Source organism: Hyperolius riggenbachi, chromosome 10 (assembly GCF_040937935.1).
Source record: "Hyperolius riggenbachi isolate aHypRig1 chromosome 10, aHypRig1.pri, whole genome shotgun sequence".
Taxonomy (NCBI): Eukaryota; Metazoa; Chordata; class Amphibia; order Anura; family Hyperoliidae; genus Hyperolius; species Hyperolius riggenbachi.
In genome coordinates, this window is record NC_090655.1 from 179,965,092 (window position 1) to 179,985,210 (window position 20,119).

The 20,119-nt window shown below is 43.9% G+C and overlaps 1 protein-coding gene and 1 long non-coding RNA gene across 7 annotated transcripts in view; one reads left to right on the forward strand and one right to left on the reverse strand.

The window, feature by feature from the left end:
- LOC137533990 (uncharacterized) overlaps positions 1–15,063 on the reverse strand; it is a 46,238-nt gene extending 31,175 nt beyond the window's left edge. Inside the window, exon 1 of one of the 2 annotated variants that reach the window (XR_011024267.1) lies at positions 14,980–15,063. This is a non-coding gene — a long non-coding RNA (uncharacterized lncRNA). The remainder of the gene's footprint in view (positions 1–14,979) is intronic. The other variant, XR_011024266.1, reaches the window with a different exon arrangement.
- RASSF4 (Ras association domain family member 4) overlaps positions 1–20,119 on the forward strand; it is a 395,766-nt gene that overhangs the window by 130,234 nt on the left and 245,413 nt on the right. The gene's annotated exons all lie outside the window — the stretch shown is intronic.

Genomic DNA, 20,119 nt, shown 5'->3' on the forward strand with positions numbered 1-20,119 from the left:
CCGCTCTTCTTCCTGCACTCCCCCAGCATAGTGCAGTTCAGAGTATGTGTAGAGGAAGCAGCCGCACTTCTCTCACCTGGTTGCTACTCCAGTGAGTAACAACCTCCTCTCAGCCTCATTGCTCCCTCTAGTGCTGGCTTCTCCTGATTGCGTAAAAAAATGCAACATGCAGACAAAGCCAAAACTATGGGAGCAGGGAGGGTGAGAGGAGGTCGCTCATCACTGGAGGCACCGCAAGCAGGTGAGAAAAGCTCTGCTGCTTCCGTTGCTCATAGCCTGCAAGGTGAACGGGGCTGAGGGACCACAGGACAGGGAGTCTCTGGCTGCGTATGACAGGTTGACATTAGTGCAATGGGTCAGCGAGCTGTTTATATCAGCAGTCCGTCTGTACGTTGGGTGCTTGTAAATCTCCCTGTACTGAAAAAGTCCCAACGTTTGCTATATATTCACTAACTTTTTACCAGGCACTATTTTTATATGTTACACACAGACCAATATAAGCAAGAAATGGAGAATATTCTTTGTGACAGAACAACATACAGGAAATTGAAAGGTGACCCCACTGGTGAGTATAAAGAAGAAATTAAGGAACATTTGGAGGGGGGGCCTAGAAAAGGAAATCCTTAATGATGCTGAGTTTTGTTATCTTATGATTGATGCACCCCGTATTCCAGTAATCTATCAAAATCCTAAGATTCATAAGAGCCTACAAAACGTGTCGGGCAGACCCATCATTAGCAGGATTGGCTCTTTGAATCAGAGGATAGGGGAATACATAGACAAGTATTTGCAACCGGTGGTTGGGACCTTACCACATTTACTGAGGGACACCAAACATTTTTACATGATGGTTCACGCGTGGATGAAAATTGTTTACTTGTCACGGCTGATGTAAAAGCACTTTACACTATAATTCCGCATGAAGAAGTGATGGCAGCTAAAAGAAGGGCACTAGAAGTGCAGGGAGAGGTAAAGGAAGTGCAAATTATGTTTATATTACAGCTTTTCGATTTTTCCCTCTCACATAATTACTTCTGATATAATGGAGGTGACTTTTATTTGCAAACTTTAGGCTGTGCGATTGGGGCCAAATGTGCCCCCAGAGGGATTCTCAGATCAGTAAATAGTAAAAGGTGAAAAATTGGAAGCGTTTTATAGATGACCTTTTCTGGCTCTGGGAACTGGAAGGTAGTGAAGAGGAATTATATAACTATGTGAAATGGCTTAATGACAATCATTTAGGAATTAAGCTGACAGTGAAATGTAATAGGGAGGAGATAGACTTTCTGGATGTTGTTGTCATGAATAGGCAGGGGATGTTGGGGACTACCCTTATAGAAAGGTTTGCAGAGAAGGGCTATGAGTGTTCTCATCTTGAACGGATAACAGAGGAGGTTATGGAAAAAGATAGGGGTTGGTTTTTAGAGAACAGAGTAATGACATCAATGCCAATGCCTTTGAGTATGCGGTTTTACTTGACATTAATTCACACTACAGATAGGTGGAAAATATTTTTAGGAGACACTGGACCTATTAAGAAATGACCCTGTTTTGGGGAAAACATTACCCATACGCCCCAAATTAATTTATCGACGAACTAATTATTTACAACAGAGATTAGTTAAAACATATGTGGAGGGTTCCAAAATCACTCATAGAACTGATGTGTGGAGGCAGGTGGGTTTTTTCTCATGTGGAGGATGTAATGCCTGTGAAAGGGCACAAGGTATGTATCACGCTAGGTGCTATGTGGACCAATACACAATATCAGCTGGCTGCAGTACGGCGAGCTAGGCAGAATCGGAGTCAGTAAAAGGCTAGGGTCATACACGCTAGATCAGATGGCTGCAGTACAAAGGGCTAGGCAGAATCTGAGTCATTAACATGCTAAGGTCATACACGTTATATCTGATGGCTAGGGTTGCTCGTCGGATTCCGTGGAATGGAGAGTTCTGCAATTCCGGTCGTTAATTGAAACATCTATAGCGGTAATCGGTAAATAGCGGAATTTCTATGTGGAATTCCGGCGAAATTTAATCAGAAGCGTGTAAAAGCTGCATTTATTGTTAGGCAGAATTTTTAAGCCAATCGGAAGGGATAGACCCATCACAGAAGCTTAAAACATGCTGATTTCTGTATTAAAAACTGAATTTCTGCACCAATTAGAGTCTTAACAAAAACCAACCAATCCTACGTTAGCAACCAGCTCCTAGCTACCTATCATCAGCTATCCCACCCATTTTGTATATAAGAGAGGTGTGACAGTCAGGAAGCTTGTAGGTTTCAGGCTGGTGTTTTGGAGAGAGGAGAGAGGAGAGACAGACCCATATTAGTTGTTTCAACATAAAACAATAGTCTTTTTAAAGACTGTATATAAAACAAAAGTGTGTGCTATTAGTAGTAGTAGCTAGGTGAATTTGTGAGAGCATGACAGTAGATTGTTAGTTTGAGTGATAGATTGTAGTGTAGTGTACTAGTAGTTGCTGTGTGGAGAGGGTTAGAGAGAGCCAGCCAGGCCACAGGCTTAGTGTTTGACAGAGTGCGAGAGTTAGAAAACAAAAAAACTTGCACTACACTCAACTAATCAATCAACTAAGTTAATTTTTTGTTTTTTGTTTTCTTTATTTTGTTTTTTATTTATTTTATTTATTTCACCCCCTTATTTTCTTATCTGTTTTTTTTTTAGTTCAAGTTAGGTAGATTTATTTTACTTTGGTTCTGTCCCTCATACCCCTTCCCCAATAAACTTTTTGGCCCCAAAACAATGGAGCGAGAGCAGCAGCAATTTCCTGCCACTCCTAAAAGAAAATGGAGTGATGGTGGTGTTGGGGGATCACGTCCTCATGACCAGAACCCGACCGCAGCTGCTTCTCTTGACGAGGTTGCTTCCTCCCAGTACTCTCCTCTTGAATTAAAGCACACCTATGTTGATGAGAGAGATGTGCAGAAAGATTGGGATGAGGCATTGGAGGAGACCGTGGGGCCAAGGTTCCAAGAAGTGGTGGGTTCTGTGGTGACAGAAATGGCCCCTGAGTTTTCTTTATCCAGTAATCCATCACAACTGGGAGCTTGTGTCACCACCAATCTACATCACCACCAGTCAACTACAGAGGCGTTTCGTGGCCAGGTGGAGGGACCAGAAAAGTCACTTATGGGTTCCAGTGCTTTGGTTGAACTGGATGATGTTTTGGATGATGAGGCAGCTGATCCAACGTGGTCACTACCTGGTGGGTTAGGCACTAGCAGGCGTGAGCAGCATGGAGAAACAGAGCAGACGGTTGGCCAGCAGCCTGCAAGTGCTTTCCCATCTGTCAGTACCCACCAGTCCAATGCTGAGCATCGACGTGCTAGAACAGGTTGCACCACTGCTCCATGTGCACGCACGTCCCCTGCATGGAATTATTTTACTGTTCTGGAAGAGGATGAATCCAGGGCAGTCTGTTTTGTGTGCCGTAAATCGGTGAGCAGAGGCAAATCGAACAGTGGGTTCGGCACTTCAGGGCTGAAAAGCCATCTGCGCAACCACCACAGACAGGAGTTTGAATATGTAAAGAATTACAATAAGATGGGTGGAGGAAAAGCAGCAGCAACAGGCCCCTCCTCTTCTTTTTCTAGTTGTCATGTCCCTATCCAACCTGCTCAGTCCCATTCTACTTCAAATCCCTCTGCATGCCAGGCTGGAAGAGGGCTCCAGACCTCGGCAAGCACCTCATCATCACCCTTGTTGGTTTCCTCTGAATCAACAGTGTTCCAGCATCAGGCCTCTGTGGCAGAAATGTTGCAGAGGAAGCGGATGCTCCCTGCAAGTGATCCTTTTGTTGTGAAAAATAATGCGCTCCTGCCAAGGCTGTCTGCTTCCGCAGACTGATGAACAGTGTTGCTCCACAATGGCAGATCCCCAGCCGCCATTATTTTGCCAGGAATGCTATGCCTGCCCTTCACCAACACATTGTGGAGTGTGTCGGCCGGTCTATGGATCACGCTGTCGGTGGTAAGGTGCACTTCACTATGGATGTATAGGGTACTGGGAAAAAACACAAAGACAAAGGGAGCCCAAATTGTGCAGTATATAACAGGTAGATGGGTAAGTAACGTGTTTGAAAAGGGAATACTCACAAAGGTGGGTTGCACATGGGGCAACTGACCAGTTCAAGCAGGTGGAGTGTCTTATACCTGACTCCACTCAGGTAAGCCAGTGATCTTGGAGGCAGTCGCTCTCTTGGTAAAGAACCTCATGCACTCTAAAACTGTGATGTGGTGTGGATTCCACCTCAAGTATGGTGCATGGGACTCCCCTCACTGGAACGTGGGGCGCCCCAAATGCGGCTATCAGACTGCAGTGGCACTTTGTTTGGCCTGAGGAAGTGGGCTAGATCCCACAAAACGTGTTGCCTGTGCTTATTAATAAATATTTCTGCTCAAAGTGAGTTGTTGTCTATGAGGTAAGCCACCTCAACCTTTTAGTTTTTAGTGTTTTTAACTTTTTTATACTTAATTGGGCGCCTCTTTTCTCCCTTCACTATGGATGGCTGGCGCAGCAGGCACGGGCAGGGAAAATATCTAACTTTTCCCGCCCATTGGGTCACCCTCCATGGTGCTGCTGAGGATGGTGCAAGATCTGGGGCATCTCAGCTGGTGGTGCCGCCACGTGGGTTGAAGGGGATGCTGGCCGCCATTTCTGAAGGTGGCTACACTTACTTACCTTGCTTGGCCCACGTCTTCAACCTTGTAGTCCAGAAATTTTTATAAACTTTTGATGGGTTGAAGGACGCTGTGGCCTCAGCACGAAAAGAGTCAGCGCACAACCGTCACTTCGCAACCGCCACCACGGCCTTGAAACTGCTGCAGCGCCGCCATAGCCTGCCACAGCACAGGCTTACTTCTGATTGTCCGACGCGGTGGAACTCCACCCTCCACATGCTGGAGAGGTTGTGGGAGCAGCGAATGGCGGTCAGGCTATACCTGTCTCGGACATCTTCCTCCAGAACAGGGTCACTGGACTAAATTACTGGGGACCAGTGGCAGCTGATTGGACAGGTGTGTAAAGTCTTGGAGCTGTTTGAGCAGGCAACAAAAATTGGTCTGTGAGGAGCACTGCAGCATATCATAAGTGCTCCCTATTGTCTTCATGCTGGACAAGGCTCTTGACAAAGTGCTCGGACAGGGGGAGGAAGCCCTACTGAACAGTGGTCAGTCAAGTGGGGGAGTGAATGAGCATGCTCAAGTCCTGGATGAGGAGGCAGAGCTTGAGGAAGCGGAAGAACCCATTGTATGGGGGTGGGAAGAAGATTCTGATGTGGAGCTGGAGCATGACGACAGTTCTGAGAACCAGGAAGAGGTGATTAATGGCAGACATCTCTTCCCTATGGCTGTGCATATGCTCCAGTGCCTCCGTAAGGACCCCCGGATTAAAACTCTAAAATCAAGGCTCGACATGTGGGTGGCCACCATCTTAGATCCCCGGTGCAAGGGGAAAATGCGGCAGTACATGCCCCCCTCCCAAGCAGACGCCAGGATGAGCCACATCCGGGATGCCCTTCTTCGTTGGGTAGAAGATGAGTTTCCTGAACCTGTATCCCGGGCCCAAGCTACCAAGCCTCATCATACTTGACAAAGGTCCGGTGGTCCCACTCCCAGCAGCAGCACCATTAGCCAATCTGTGAACCTGCTGAGTAAGCTGAAAGAACTTTATCAGCCAATGCCAGATACTCCTTGTAGCAGCAGCACCACCAGCGGGCAAAGTAGTCACCGCCAGCGGCTGGCCCGTATGGTGAATTGATTACTTGGGGTCGGCCAGTGCTCCAGACAATATGGAGAGTAATGATGACCCCATGGAGTATTGGACAAAACAACTGGATACCTGGCCTGAACTCGCTCAGTATGCACTGGAGGTTCTTGCATGCCCCGTCCGCCAGTGTTCTTTCTGAGTGAGTATTTAGTGCTGCAGATGGGGTGGTCAGGACAAAGGACCCGTCTGTCCACAGACAATGTGGACATATTAACGTTCTAACATTCATTAAAATGAACGAGTCATGGATCAGTGATAATTACAAGGCCCCTCTCACTGATTCATGATGAAGATTAGAAAGACTAAATTAAAATATTGCTGTTTTTCAAGCCTCAAATGGTCTCCCTCTCAAACTCTGCTGCCTATCAATATCCTCGCATATTTTTTGCTTTTTAAGATCATAAAAATGCAGCTCTTGCAGCTGTCCGACGTTATATTCTATCCTAACCCTATGCTTTTGGCCTACAACTTCTGCTGCTGCTCCAAAAAAATGTTATGACTGCTGTAAAACCACCTCTAGGTCCCATGGCCTATGACCACTCCTGCAGCTCCCAACAAAAATATGACTGTGTGAAACCACTTCATGGCCTACAACTTCTCCTGCTGCTCCAAAAAAAATTTGTAATGACTGCCGTGGAACCACCTCTAGGTCCCATGGCCTACGACAACTCCTGCTGCTCCAAAAAAAAAATTGTAATCAGAATTGTGATTCAGCCACCACTAAAGCCAAAGTTATCAGCAGGACTGCCAGCGAATTGATATTTGTTTAAAAGGAAACATCCATTAGGTTCCCTTTAACATTGTGGAAATTGTTCCGCCGGAATGCGGAATTCCGCGGAATACTGTGGGTATCCGCCGGAATGTAACGGTAGCAGAATTTCGTTATAGTGGAAGGCGGAATTACCGCGATATCGGAAATCGTCTGTTCCGATCATCCCTAATAATGGCTGCAGTACAAAGGACTAGGCAAAAGAGTGGTCAGTAAAGCCAAGGTCGTATCTAAGTCAGTCTGGCAGTCACATTGAAATACAATAATAAAAGTCACATTGAAATACGATATGATTATCATGGAGTGATAAAGTGCCCAGCAAAACCAGCGTTCTGACTCCTATCACGGGCAGTGAGTAACTGAATGAACAGAGCTTATATACAGGTGGAAAAGATCAAGGACCAGCCCAGAAAAGGAACTGGCCAATCAGCAAAGGTTCCAGCAGAAAAGTGTCAGCTGACCAGTGTTTCAGCTGACACCCACTAGACCCGCCTCCTCAACCTATAAGAACTGCTCTGGGACGGGCAAGTCCCCTTAGGGAGGCTTGGGGAACTTACATGCTGAGTCAGTCACAGGGGTGCTGAGGATGCCGCTGCAGAAATCGGAAGAGGAAGCTTACTGCAGCAGCCCAGTGCTGCCTGAGCCCTTACGCCCTTACCGTTAGCAGGTAAGAGCGCTACAGTATGATTGTACAAGCATTCACTTCATCACAAACCGGAAAAAATTATAACATTTGGGAAGTAATTCACTGTTGCAGTACACGTCATTTATCTGATTTGCCTATGAAGCACATAAGAGGCGCCTCTGCACAGAAGGGGTAAGTCCACCACAACCCTCTTCATTTTAAACCTTTTAAACAATTTGTATTCTTCTGGCGCCTCTGTACTACCACATAGCTACTGAGTCCACCGTTGGTGGAGGGGATTTGGCCCCTGTCTTCCGATCAACAGAGAGCAACTTCTTAATCCTGAGTGGGGACAGGTCTAATTCTCCCCACCTGCCCTTTCAGTGGTTACCTGGATGGTAACCCTTGTTTGTGAGTATTAATTTATACTTCCCTTAAAACACCCACATTTCCAGTACATACTGCACTATATACTGGGCTCTCGGTGTCTCCCCTTTACATCCTCATGGAGAAGCGCTTCAGTTTAATGATATACCTATTCTGCGTGTGAGCACGAGAATCAGCATTATGGGTAGTGTAGTACAGGGACTGAGGCTAGCGGTAGGGGCTTATGGAACATGTAGTCTCGGGATATGGGCAAACGTAGGGTTCTTATGCAGTAAATGTTGCTGCGTGAATAGATGGGTGTGCTGCCAGGTATTTTATGAAGATGCTGCCTTATGATGAGGGTGCGGGCAAAAATTGGGGATTAATGACGTTTTTAAAGTACTGGAACAAATAGCGTCTCCTCGCTGTTGGAGGCCATGCCTCTGATGAGTCCTCTATGTTGTAACTAGAAAAAGGGCGGAGCCTAACAGCGGAGGAGATGCAAATCAACTCGTGGAAACTGTTTGTGATATGCACATTTTATCTTTAAAATTGTTAGTGCACTACTTTTTAAAATTTATGGACTAAAAACGGTAAAAACTGTATTTTTTTTTTAGTTTTTTGGGGCTCTGAACTCGCTGCTGTGCTACATTAAGGAGTAAAGAAAGCGAATATTGCTGGTCTGTGTCTAGTCAGTCACATAGTCTGGTGAGAGGCTTCATTATACTGTGTGACTACACATTGGTTGAACAGAGATTGCTGGGAGCACTGGTGCTGTGGAGGATTATTGCAGTGTACCATACAGTATCACACTATTTTTTTCAATTTTATTTTCATGAGTATTGAAGAACTGCATGTCGCTGAAGTGAGTGCATATTGCTGGCTGGGCCAAAATGTAGTTGCTGATCAATCTAGGTCAGCCACGAGTTCTGGTGAGCGTATTTTGTTTTAATGGTTATGAGGACATTTATCTGAAGAGGCAACTGTGACGAACTTTATTTGGGACTGATAGTTAATTAATATATGATCCATAATGGACTTTTATTGCTATATTATATCAATTCACTGATTTGATTGTTGAGTGCAATACCTTTCTGATTTAATAGGTTGTAAAGGGACATACTCATCCTGTTGGTTGGCGATCCAATGACTTTTTTTTTACTATATTTGGTTAATATTAATTGCAGTATTAGTGGTGGTAGGAGCGCACTGCTTTTTTTAATTTTAATTTTAACCACTTAGCAACTTCTGCCATGTCCTTGTTTATAAATACCTGCAAACACATGTAAACACTTGGTTCTGTTTTCTATTTTTAGAAAACAGTTAGTATAGCACCATCTTGTGGCCAAAAAGTAAAACTACTTCCAAATACACCATTATACACTTACCATAGAAAAATTAAATGCTTTTTCATAATTTTTTTAACTCCTTCACCCCTAATCCAAAATAAAATATCGCCATACATTGTACTAGGGACACAATTTAAACACTGTAATAACTGGGACAAATGGGCAAATAAAATGAGCCTGTTTTATCTACAATAGCACATTTTATTTTTAAACTACGATGGCTGAAAGCTGAGAAATGGTGATTTTTTTTTCTTCATTTTTTTCTTCTTCTTCCCAATACAATGCATATAAAATAATTCTTAGCATAAACTACTGCCCAAAGAAAGCCTTGTTTGTCCCGTAAAAAATAATATATAGATCATTTCAGTGTGGTAATTAGCGATAAAGTCATTACCGAATGAATGGAAAGCGCTTTTGAAGGGGAAAAAACATGTCGCAGAGCAGTGGTTAAATCTGTACATAATGTTTGCAGTGTCATTGGCACTTATAGAGTCATGCACTGCTCGGAACTGCGCACACTGATTGCCATCATGCTGCAGCTTCTGCTTTGGCTGAAGGTACCGTCGTAGAGACGAGCTGCGGCAGGGGAGTGACAGGGTAGGGTACCGTGACTCAGCACAGCTTGTACAAGGGGCCTAAAGCTCCACTTTTCACATTCAGGATGTATGTGCATTTGCACAGTGTTTTGCTAAAAGTACTCATAGGAACTGCATTGTTTAACCACGTGTCAGTCATTTGATTAAAAACATCACATGGACTGTCTACCGCTAAAGCAGTGTGATGTGAGGGGTTTCTCTTTTGATTTCTGTCAAGCTGATCATTGCTTAATAAATGCAGAGAGCCCCAAGAGACCGTGATTCTCTACACTTCATTGGTACCCATGCAGATGCAGAACACAATGGTTGCCCAACTTGAGATGCTACCTGCGGCAGTGGACTAAGCCAATTTTAGATTATTAGGCATAGTAAATGAAATGCATATGAAATGCATATTTTTGCATGTCATATCTGAAGATCTTGAAACACTTTAGTGCACAATGATTCATATGTGACAGCCTAATACATTTATTTTCCTAACAAAACCTTATGGCACCCCGTATTAGATGAGCATTTATTAACTTTAAGGGTTGTTTTCTTTAGATTTGTTAATTATCTCCTAACTCAAATATATGTATTAGCTGTACATCCTTAAAGAGACACTGAAGTTACCAGCTTTCTCCTTATAATCCTTATCAGCATGATTGCTCCACTAAATTTGCAGCATACCCGCAGCAGATGAGTGATATTTTGCCTAGTAATAGACCAGCAAAGTTCTATGATTTTGCTGGTCGCAGATTGTGCTGCCCTGACACGTAGGGCTTCTCTTCCTGGAGAGGCTGAGCTTTGAGCTGTAGCTCAGCCTCTCCACAATCAATCTCTGCGGGTCTCCGTCTTCTCTCCGCCCCTCTCAGTGAAAGGAAGACTGAGAGGGGCTGGGAGAGGCGGCGATCAGAGGAGATTGACTGCGGAGGGGGCAGAGCTACAGCTGAAAGCTCTGCCCCTCCACGAAGAGAAGCCCGGGAGCTTTGCAGGGCTGTATGTCAGCTATAAATCATTCATCTGCCGCGGGGATGCCGCGAATTTAATGGGGCAATCGTGCTGCACAGTATTATAAGGAAAAAGCTGGTAAAAAATTAGACTTCAGAGTCTCTTTAATGCTCTCACTCACATATGGCTTGAAATAACTACAATGTTTAGTTTTGTTTATATGTTATTTGCTAAAAGTAGAGACAGCCGGCACCATCCAGTTCAGTAATGCTCTTTTATTGAGATAAATTACATCTCAGCAGGTCACAGCGACGTTTCGAGGAAATCACCTCTTTATCAAGCTCATGCTGAAGACATGTCACAAATAGGCAATACAGGCTAACGTTTATATATCAAGCATGGTTAAGCAGCAGCCAATCACACACACTAGACACAATACCCAATCATAATAGTCCGTGAGTTGCCGGACCTGATGGGGAACTTAGAGGCTGCTGCCTCATAGGTACATTCAAATGGGGTCCCTCCCATCCCCCGACACCCACCTTGGTAAACCGCCGCGGCCCCTTCCGCCCGTCAATCACCACCATCTCCTCCCATCCATCCGCCCATGGCGGACCTGACAGGGGACTAAGTGGGATAGACGCCTGTGCGTCCGCGCTCATGCGCGGACATTCTGCGTCTAGACGGGCAGGAGGTGATGTAGGCGGCTTGAGATGCCGCCATACGTTACGCGCTGTAGAGCAGGGCAGCGGTGGCGACCAATGGGAGCGCTCAAGGTTCAATGCGTAATAAGATACGTGTGCAATGGCGTACACAACGCATTAGCATATGTAAACAATCACATTATAAAAAACGATGCATAGTATATATGTGGCAAGGAAGCATACATGGATACTGTAACCAGGGTCCATGTACACAGAGGAATACCATAAATTTACATACTCTCCCAACTATATGAATGTCATGGGAGAAGAGACAGTAACATTGTGTGGGCCCAATGAGAAAGTAGGTATAGACAAAGGGGAAGGACGAAACCGGGAAAGGGGCACAAGGGGGGGGGGGGGGGGAAGTGAGGGGTTTGGGACAAAAGAAGAATAATATTAACGCGACAATTAAATTATAATGAGGTGCTGGCATTAAGCAGGACACAATGGAGCCCCATGAGAACAAAACTCAAATAAAAGGTAATAAATCAAGTTCTCTATTAAGTCCCCGGGGCTCCATTGTATCCAGCCTTTTAATCCAAAATGCCTCCCTCCAAAGAAGTCTTTTGACTCGATCACCCCCTCTCCTCAAAGGGGCCACCCGCTCTATGACCATGAATCTTAATTGGCTTACATGATGTTTAGCCTGCACAAAGTGATATGGGACCGCCTGGTCCACCAAACGTTCTCTAATTGCGTGTTTATGTGATGATAGCCTTTTCTTGAGTTTCTGTGTAGTCTGCCCAACATATAGTAGGCCACAGGGGCATTTCAAGGCATACACTACATAATCCGAATCACATGTATGCCATCTTCTAACCTTAAATTTGGTGCCACGATGTGGATGCACCAATTCGGCTCCCTTGATAACTGAGCTACAATGCACACAATTGAGACATGGGTATGTCCCTTGCCTCTTTGTTAACTGTGATGCAACATTGTCTTGCCTAGTATCCGCATGTACCAAACGGTCTCGTAAAGTGGGTGGTCTTCTGTATGAGACCAGGGGGGGATTTCTATAATGCTCCACCTCAGGAAAACTCTCGGACAATAGATGCCAATGGCGTCTAATTATCCTGGCTATATTGTCACTCTGTGTGTTATATCTTGTGACAAAAGGAATGCGATTCTGCATAGATTGTATAGATCTCCGATTCCTACCATGTCCACCCACCCTTGTCCTGGCCCTCTCTAGTGTGTCTGTGGGGTAACCCCTCAAAAGAAATTTCTGTTGCATCTCCTCCATCCTCCTCCCCCGCACCCCCTCATCCTCAACTATATGGCATATCCTCTGGAATTGGCTAATAGGGACCGACCTCCTAGTAGCCGGTTTCGTCCTTCCCCTTTGTCTATACCTACTTTCTCATTGGGCCCACACAATGTTACTGTCTCTTCTCCCATGACATTCATATAGTTGGGAGAGTATGTAAATTTATGGTATTCCTCTGTGTACATGGACCCTGGTTACAGTATCCATGTATGCTTCCTTGGCACATATATACTATGCATCGCTTTTTATAATGTGATTGTTTACATATGCTAATGCGTTGTGTACGCCATGCACACGTATCTTATTATGCATTGAACCTTGAGCGCTCCCATTGGTCGCCACCGCTGCCCCGCTCTACAGCGCGTGACGTATGGCGGCATCTCAAGCCGCCTACGTCACCACCTGCCCGTCTAGACGCAGAGTGTCCGCGCATGAGCGCGAATGCACAGGCGTCTATCCCACTTAGTCCCCTGTCAGGTCCGCCATGGGCGGATGGATGGGAGGAGATGGTGGTGATTGACGGGCGGAAGGGGCCGCGGCGGTTTACCAAGGTGGGTGTCGGGGGATGGGAGGGACCCCATTTGAATGTACCTATGAGGCAGCAGCCTCTAAGTTCCCCATCAGGTCCGGCAACTCACGGACTATTATGATTGGGTATTGTCTAGTGTGTGTGATTGGCTGCTGCTTAACCATGCTTGATATATAACCGTTAGCCTGTATTGCCTATTTGTGACATGTCTTCAGCATGAGCTTGATAAAGAGGTGATTTCCTCGAAACGTCGCTGTGACCTGCTGAGATGTAATTTATCTCAATAAAAGAGCATTACTGAACTGGATGGTGCCGGCTGTCTCTCTACTTCATGCGGTGTGATCCGGAGTGCTGCTGGATCTTGGCCTGGCACGTCATATATTTTTTGAAAATTAAGAGGAAGTGCTACACATTTTCTTCTACCATATGTTATTTGCTAAAAAATAACATTTATGGTTATTTAGAGTTGGACAAGCCCTGCCTATATAATTTATCAAAGGACCACTCCAGCCAAAAAGCAAATAGTCAAAATCTGGCAGAACTGACAGGTTTTGGACCAGTCCGTTTCCTCATGGGGGATTTTCATGGTTTTCTTTGTTTTCAAAAGCATTTCTTAAATAGTAGTTGCTAAGTCTAACTGCCAAGATGGTGTGCAAGTGAGTAGAGAGGAGAGGATGGCTGGTATCTCTGTTTTGGCAGTTAAACTGCCGTTCAGGGAATTCCTTTGAAAACCCTGAGAATCCCCATGAGAAGATTGACAAGTCCAAAAGCTGTTGGTTCTGTCAGATTTTAATTGGTTACTTTTTTTCGCTGGAATGGTCCTTTAAAACAAAACCTGAATAAAAATAAACTGATGACATAAAGTATTGTATCTATAGTCATGAACTTAAATAGGACTTTCCTGGAATTCCATAGTCTTATTTTGTTTTTAAAGGTTAAAAATCTGAGTAAAATTTTTTGATTGTCTCAGGTTAATGACAACCATTTTTATAATGTTTGTTCTATTAAAGTGAACCCAAGGTGGCATTTTTAAATCTTCTTAATATGACACAGAGGCACGTACACAATCACATGCCTCTATGTCCTTGTGATGCCAATGTCAGCCCCCCTCCCCCGGGCTCTGCTGTCCCCCTAGCAAAATCCCGCCAGGCTAACGACAATCTGCTTGTCTCTAGCCTAGCGCAGGTAAATAGCAGGCTAGCGGTAAGCAGATTGTCGCTAGCATGGCGGTATTTTGCTGGGGGGACAGCAGAGCCCGGGGGGCTGACAGCAGCAGCACAAGGATACAGAGGCATGTGATTGTGCACAGAACATGCCTCTGTGTCCTGTTAACATTTAAAAATGTCGCCTCAGGTTCTCTTTAAGGTTGAAACAAAACAAACTATTGAACAGGGAACTATATATTTTCCCCGCTCTCAGTAGTGTTTTCTCTTGTGCATTGAAAAATCGGTTTCTTGGGTGAAGCCACTAGAAGAATATTAGTAAAATTACCAATATTCTGCTATCAGGCACTGGGTAATACTGAATTAATTATCTGTAATTTTACCGATAGTAGAATATCACTTTACCTAACCTTTTTCTCACACTAACCTACCCCCACAAACACACACACCACGACCACGATATCTGTGCAACAATCTCTAATGCGTCCTGAGTGTCCCTATATTACCAATATTCTGCTATCAGGCACTGGGTAATACTGAATTAATTATCTGTAATTTTACCGATAGTAGAATATCACTTTACCTAACCTTTTTCTCACACTAACCTACCCCCACAAACACACACACCACGACCACGATATCTGTGCAACAATCTCTAATGCGTCCTGAGTGTCCCTATACTGATAGCTGCTTTATAGCCTGCACATCCACCTGTCTGATAATTATTTTGCTGAGGTCTTTGGTTCCTTCATCTGCCAGTCTGTAATAGTGTAAATCATAGCCACTATTTTAGGATGAGGATTAAAATCAGCACAGCTATAACCTGTAAATTAAGTAGTGTGAAAAAGATTGGCACTTTTCAAAGATAGTGGTTTAAAAACCGGTCTTACCAGATATGTTCAGTCCTAAAACCAGGGGCAGCAAAGAGATTAGCACAAGTGTCAGCGGCTGCATGTCAGTCCTTCACTGGCTCGAGAACAAATGAAAGTAAGGTGAACATGAGCAGTTTATTATGTAGTTTACTTCCTGAACGCCTACATATAGACAGCCTAAGGGAAGGGGTAAGATTGATGTACTTTTAAAAATGATCTAACAGTGATAGAAATATTTTTAACTAAAACAGTCACTTTTAAACTACAGTAAACAAGCACTGACATTGAAAAATACAACTAATTTGCTAGTTGGTTAGCTGCACCTAGACGGCATATGTAAATTACACCTATTATCAGCTGACCTAATCAAACAGCAACTGTGTTAATTGTGTATTGATTTGCATGTTGTGCTCATCACTACAAACCTGCACTCTTAATATAGTATTCAAAATTCTCATTATTCTACTGAAGACCATGTTAACTGATAGGTAGCGCACCCACTTAAAGAGTAATTACTTTATTTACTGAAAGACAGTAGCAGGGGAGGGGAGGATCTTGACATAGCAAAGTGAGAAATTTAAAATGAAAGATAGATAAACAAATAATTAAAGGTCATGTAATTTGTTCATGTTTATTGATACTCCATGAGCCTGCAGGTCAAAAGCTTTAGTGCTGGAAGGCATAGAAAATGGTCAGCACAAACTGCCCTTATCCATAAACATGCCCACTAACAATGTGATAGGCAAAAAGTTGTTATTATTATTATTTACACTGTATATGCTCAGAGACGAGGTATGTCTTGCTTGGCAACAGCACGTTATCAACCACCATACAACCAGATTGACAGCAAGAAAACTGTCCTAGTCATGGCTAAAACAGCAAGAAAACTGTCATGGCCATGGCTAAAACATCACAATGCGTGAGGGGTTTTAACTCAATATCAGCTCACAGATGTCCCTGGTGACCTATTACACACAAGGTAAATATTTATTGTGGGAAAAGGGGCATCGGTTATTAATTGGGATAACAGACGATCCTGAGTTAAAATTGCTCTTTAAGTTAAGGGGAACCAGGACCACCAAGATTTTGTGTAGTCGACCTAAATGTCTTTAAAGAACTGCATATTAAAATGTTAATGTATTTTACTTTTAAATTGAGATAAATCTGACCTATTCTTTTGGACTACATCTAATAAAACTACTAACCGTTGAGACAGAAAACGGTGGACACCTATATATATGGCTGATGAGAGATCAGATTACCTGAAAACACAAATGAATAAGTATCACAAATAATGATACAATGTTAGAAGATAACAGGTTGTAAATTTTAAAATTTACTTTAGTTAACATATAACCCTTAGGAACTTGTGAAATCAGAAAATAGAAATTTGACAGTAGTCGACTATCCAGACAGCGACTGGGATATTGAAGCTTCTCATTCTGGTAAAAGTGGCAGATTTTCAGCAACACTACAGGACAGTTACTTCACTCAAATGGTAACTGAACCAACTGGGGGAATGTGCTATTGGATTTAGTCATTTCAAATAGACCAGAGAATGTATCAAATGTGCAGGTTCAAGAACATTTTAGGAATCGTGATCACAACATAACGTTTGATTTGGTGATTATTTGTTTGTGGAGCAGCGGAACAGCTAAAACTTTGAATTTTAGAAAAAGCAAAGTTCAATCAATTCAGAGATGCACTAAGTTTGGTGGGCAGGGATAGTATACTACAAGGAAAGGACACTGAAAGGAAAATGGCAAACTTTTACAATTATTCTCAATGAATATTGTAGTTAGTATATCCTATATGTATATGGCCATAAACAGGAGGAATAGGATTTCCCTGCAGAAACATAGTTTACATAGCGCAATACTGCATAAAAGTAAAAACACCCTGTGGCCACTCCAGGACAGATGTGTTGTGCCTCCACCAGGAACACTCAAATGTTCAAATGGGGTACCCTCCCCCTTAGTGGGTTACACTCACCATGTTCCCTCTTGTTCTATAAGAACATCAGCCCTCCAACCATCTGGGCGTAGCACCTTAAAACCAAGATCCTTTTAAAAGATACAAAGCGGAACTTCCATAGTGTAAAACCATAAGATATTTAATAGCTAAAACCTACATACAATCTGCGTACCAGAAAATATAAAACAAAGCGCTGATCTTAATGTGTCAGCCACCGCCGCGGTCGGATCCCGCTGCATACTTCAGTCACCGTTCTGCTCAACCTACTTCCTGGTTTGCGTCCCACGTGACTCCAAGCTCCGCCCTGCACGTTTCATCAGAATGACTCATCAGGGGCTGCCTGATTGGTGGATCACTTCAGAAATCCTCCAGCATGCAGATATCTCCACCAGCTGTTCATATGATCTGCCTGTGTAGTACTCCAGGCGGGGGCAGATGAGGTACATTAGGGGGGACAAAATTGGACATGGGGGGACCAGGACTACCACCGGGGATACAGCTGAACATGGGGGGGGTGAGGCAGAGGACGTACACTGGGGGACAAAATTGGTCATGAGGATGGCTCTCTGCAGCACTGCTGCTTTCAGTATGAGGGTGTACAGAGACTCGAAATGCTGTGGCTTTTTTTTTTAATCAACATCATGCATATTATTAATGACCTAGTAAATAAAGTAGATGTTGCTATTTTTGCAGATGATACAAAATTGTACAGAATTATCAACTCTCAGGAAGAAAGTGACATATTGCAGAATGAACTGGATAGGATTGGCTAAATGTGCACTTAAATGGCAGATAAAAGTCAATGTTGAAAAATGTAAAGTCATGCATTTTGGACATACCAATAGTCTAGCACCATACAAAATAAACCGGATACAGATGGGAGACATCAAACTTGGAGAGGGACTAAGGAGTTCTCGAGGATGGGGGGAGATGAGCGGGGCAGAGGCGGCGTGCTGACGTGCTGAGAGGTGCGCTCCCTCACCAGGAAGTTACTGGAGTACCGCCGCGTGTGATGCGGCAGCGGAGGTATGTTTGAATCAGGAGCCGAAAGCCCACCTGCAAGCAGAGAGCCGTAGTAAGAGAGAGTGGGAGCCGACTCATTGAAGGGGTCAGACGGTGGTTCTGAAGGCAGGAGGAGGAAGAGCGGCAACTTAGAGACGGAAGGACTATCATAAATACAGGGTTTGGTGCGATTGGCCAAAGTATCTGTGGGTCCTTGTCTGTTCGGGTGGTGGAAGGAGAGGGGTGAAGAGGAAATTGGAGATCATTATCTGGAGCGATTGGCCAGAAGCTATACTTGGAGATGACTCATGGGAGAAACAGAGGGAAGAGTGATATATGGCTTTATGGAGGTGAGATCCAAAGAATCTGCTGGAGGTGGGGACTGGGGAGAAGATGGAGGAATAACCTACGGAGATCCCTGGTGCTGTTGGTCATTCTTGGGACGTTCTTGTTTATCGGTTTAGGCTGCTTTCACAGTGGGACGTTACAGACGCACGTTAAAGCAGCCTGTAACGCAGCCCAAATCACAGTAATGAAAAATCAATGGGCTTTTCACAGTGACCACGTTGCGTTACAGTGTAACGCTGGACGTTCAAAGAAAGTGCAGCATGCTGTGCGCTATGTGTGGTTTTAGCTGCGTTAGACTGTTTGCACATGCTCAGTAAGGGGAGAGTCTGCTATTGTTCCTAGCCACATGGCTAATTAATATTCACTGCACTGTAGTGTTGTCCATATGATGAACGATTCGGATCTTTGATTTTTTGTGAGTCGAATCATCCGGATCATCACATTGAAGGATTCGGTTCACAGTGGATGTCTGGAAGAAACAGGAACTGCAGCTTCTGTGCACAAGCACAATCTTCCTGCTGCATCTCTCCCTTCCCCATTAGCACCCTCAATGTGCCTTCATTCTCCTGCACCTCTCACTCTGATGCACCCCTGCTTCCTGCTTCCCTAGTAAAATGATTCAAAGATTTGGTTCAAAGATCCAGATCTTTTCAATGATCCAATTCGAATCATCCGAATCATTGAAAAGATCCGGACTTCCCACGATAGCACCAAGAGCCTCATAATGCGGCTCAATCGGACGTCCAACTTCAACACCACCATGCACTGCGTTAGGGGCACGTTATGCGACCTTAACGTCACCTAAAACGCAACGTCTTGGTGTGAAAGAGGCCTAAAGGTCCTGCAAGGAAAAGGAAAACGTTAGCAGGAGCAGAGATGGAGGAGGAGAAGGATTGGCAGGAACGGGTGAGATCTTTGCCAGCTCTGTCTGATATGGACAGCTTGATTGAGAGATCGGAAAAATCGTTTCATAAAGAAATGATGAATATTAAACATGAAGTAATTAACATTGGTCAGAGGGTAGGGGCAGCAGAGGATAAAGTGGAGAAGGTGGAGTAGACAGTGACTGATTTGCCTTCTAAAGTTAATTTGCATAATAAGAAATTTGATGAGTTAATGTCCCAATTGGATGATTATGAAAACCGGAGTAGCAGACAAAATATTAGAATAAAAGGGCTTTCTGAAAATGTTTCTGCAGCTGATTTAAAGGGGACTGCTCTGAAGATCTTTAATATTGTTTTGAAAAATGACAGACCAATTGAGATTGATAGAGTGCACAGATCGTTGGGTCCCAAGAAAAATGATCGCAAGAAACCAAGAGATGTGATATGCTGGCTGTTGCGCTTTTCTGATAGGGAAGAGATTATGTTTAGAGCCAGAGAAATTGGCTCAATTAATTTGGCTGAAAGTGTAATTGATTTGTATCCAGATCTCTCGTGGAGGACTTTGTCGATTAGAAGGACAGTGAAACCTTTATTGGAGGAGTTAAAAAAAAAGCTGGTGCTAAATACAAGTGGGGTTTCCCGTTTAGTTTGAGTGCAGATTTGAATGGGAAGTCTGCGACTTCGAGGTCAAAGGATGATCTAAAAAAGTTTTGCAAGACTTTAAAGATTCCTTTAGTGGAGTTTGAAGATTGGAGATGTGATGATTTCAATGTTTCTTTTTCCCAACAGGATAAGTGGCAGAAGAAAAAATAAGCTTTTCTTTTTTGATAGTAATGAAGCATAGAAATGAGTATTAGTTGATTAATATAATTGCATCAGTTAGATAGAGATAAAACTGGTGGGGTGGGGGGGGGGGAGGTGATGGGAGGGTGGCTGCTGAGTCTTCTCGG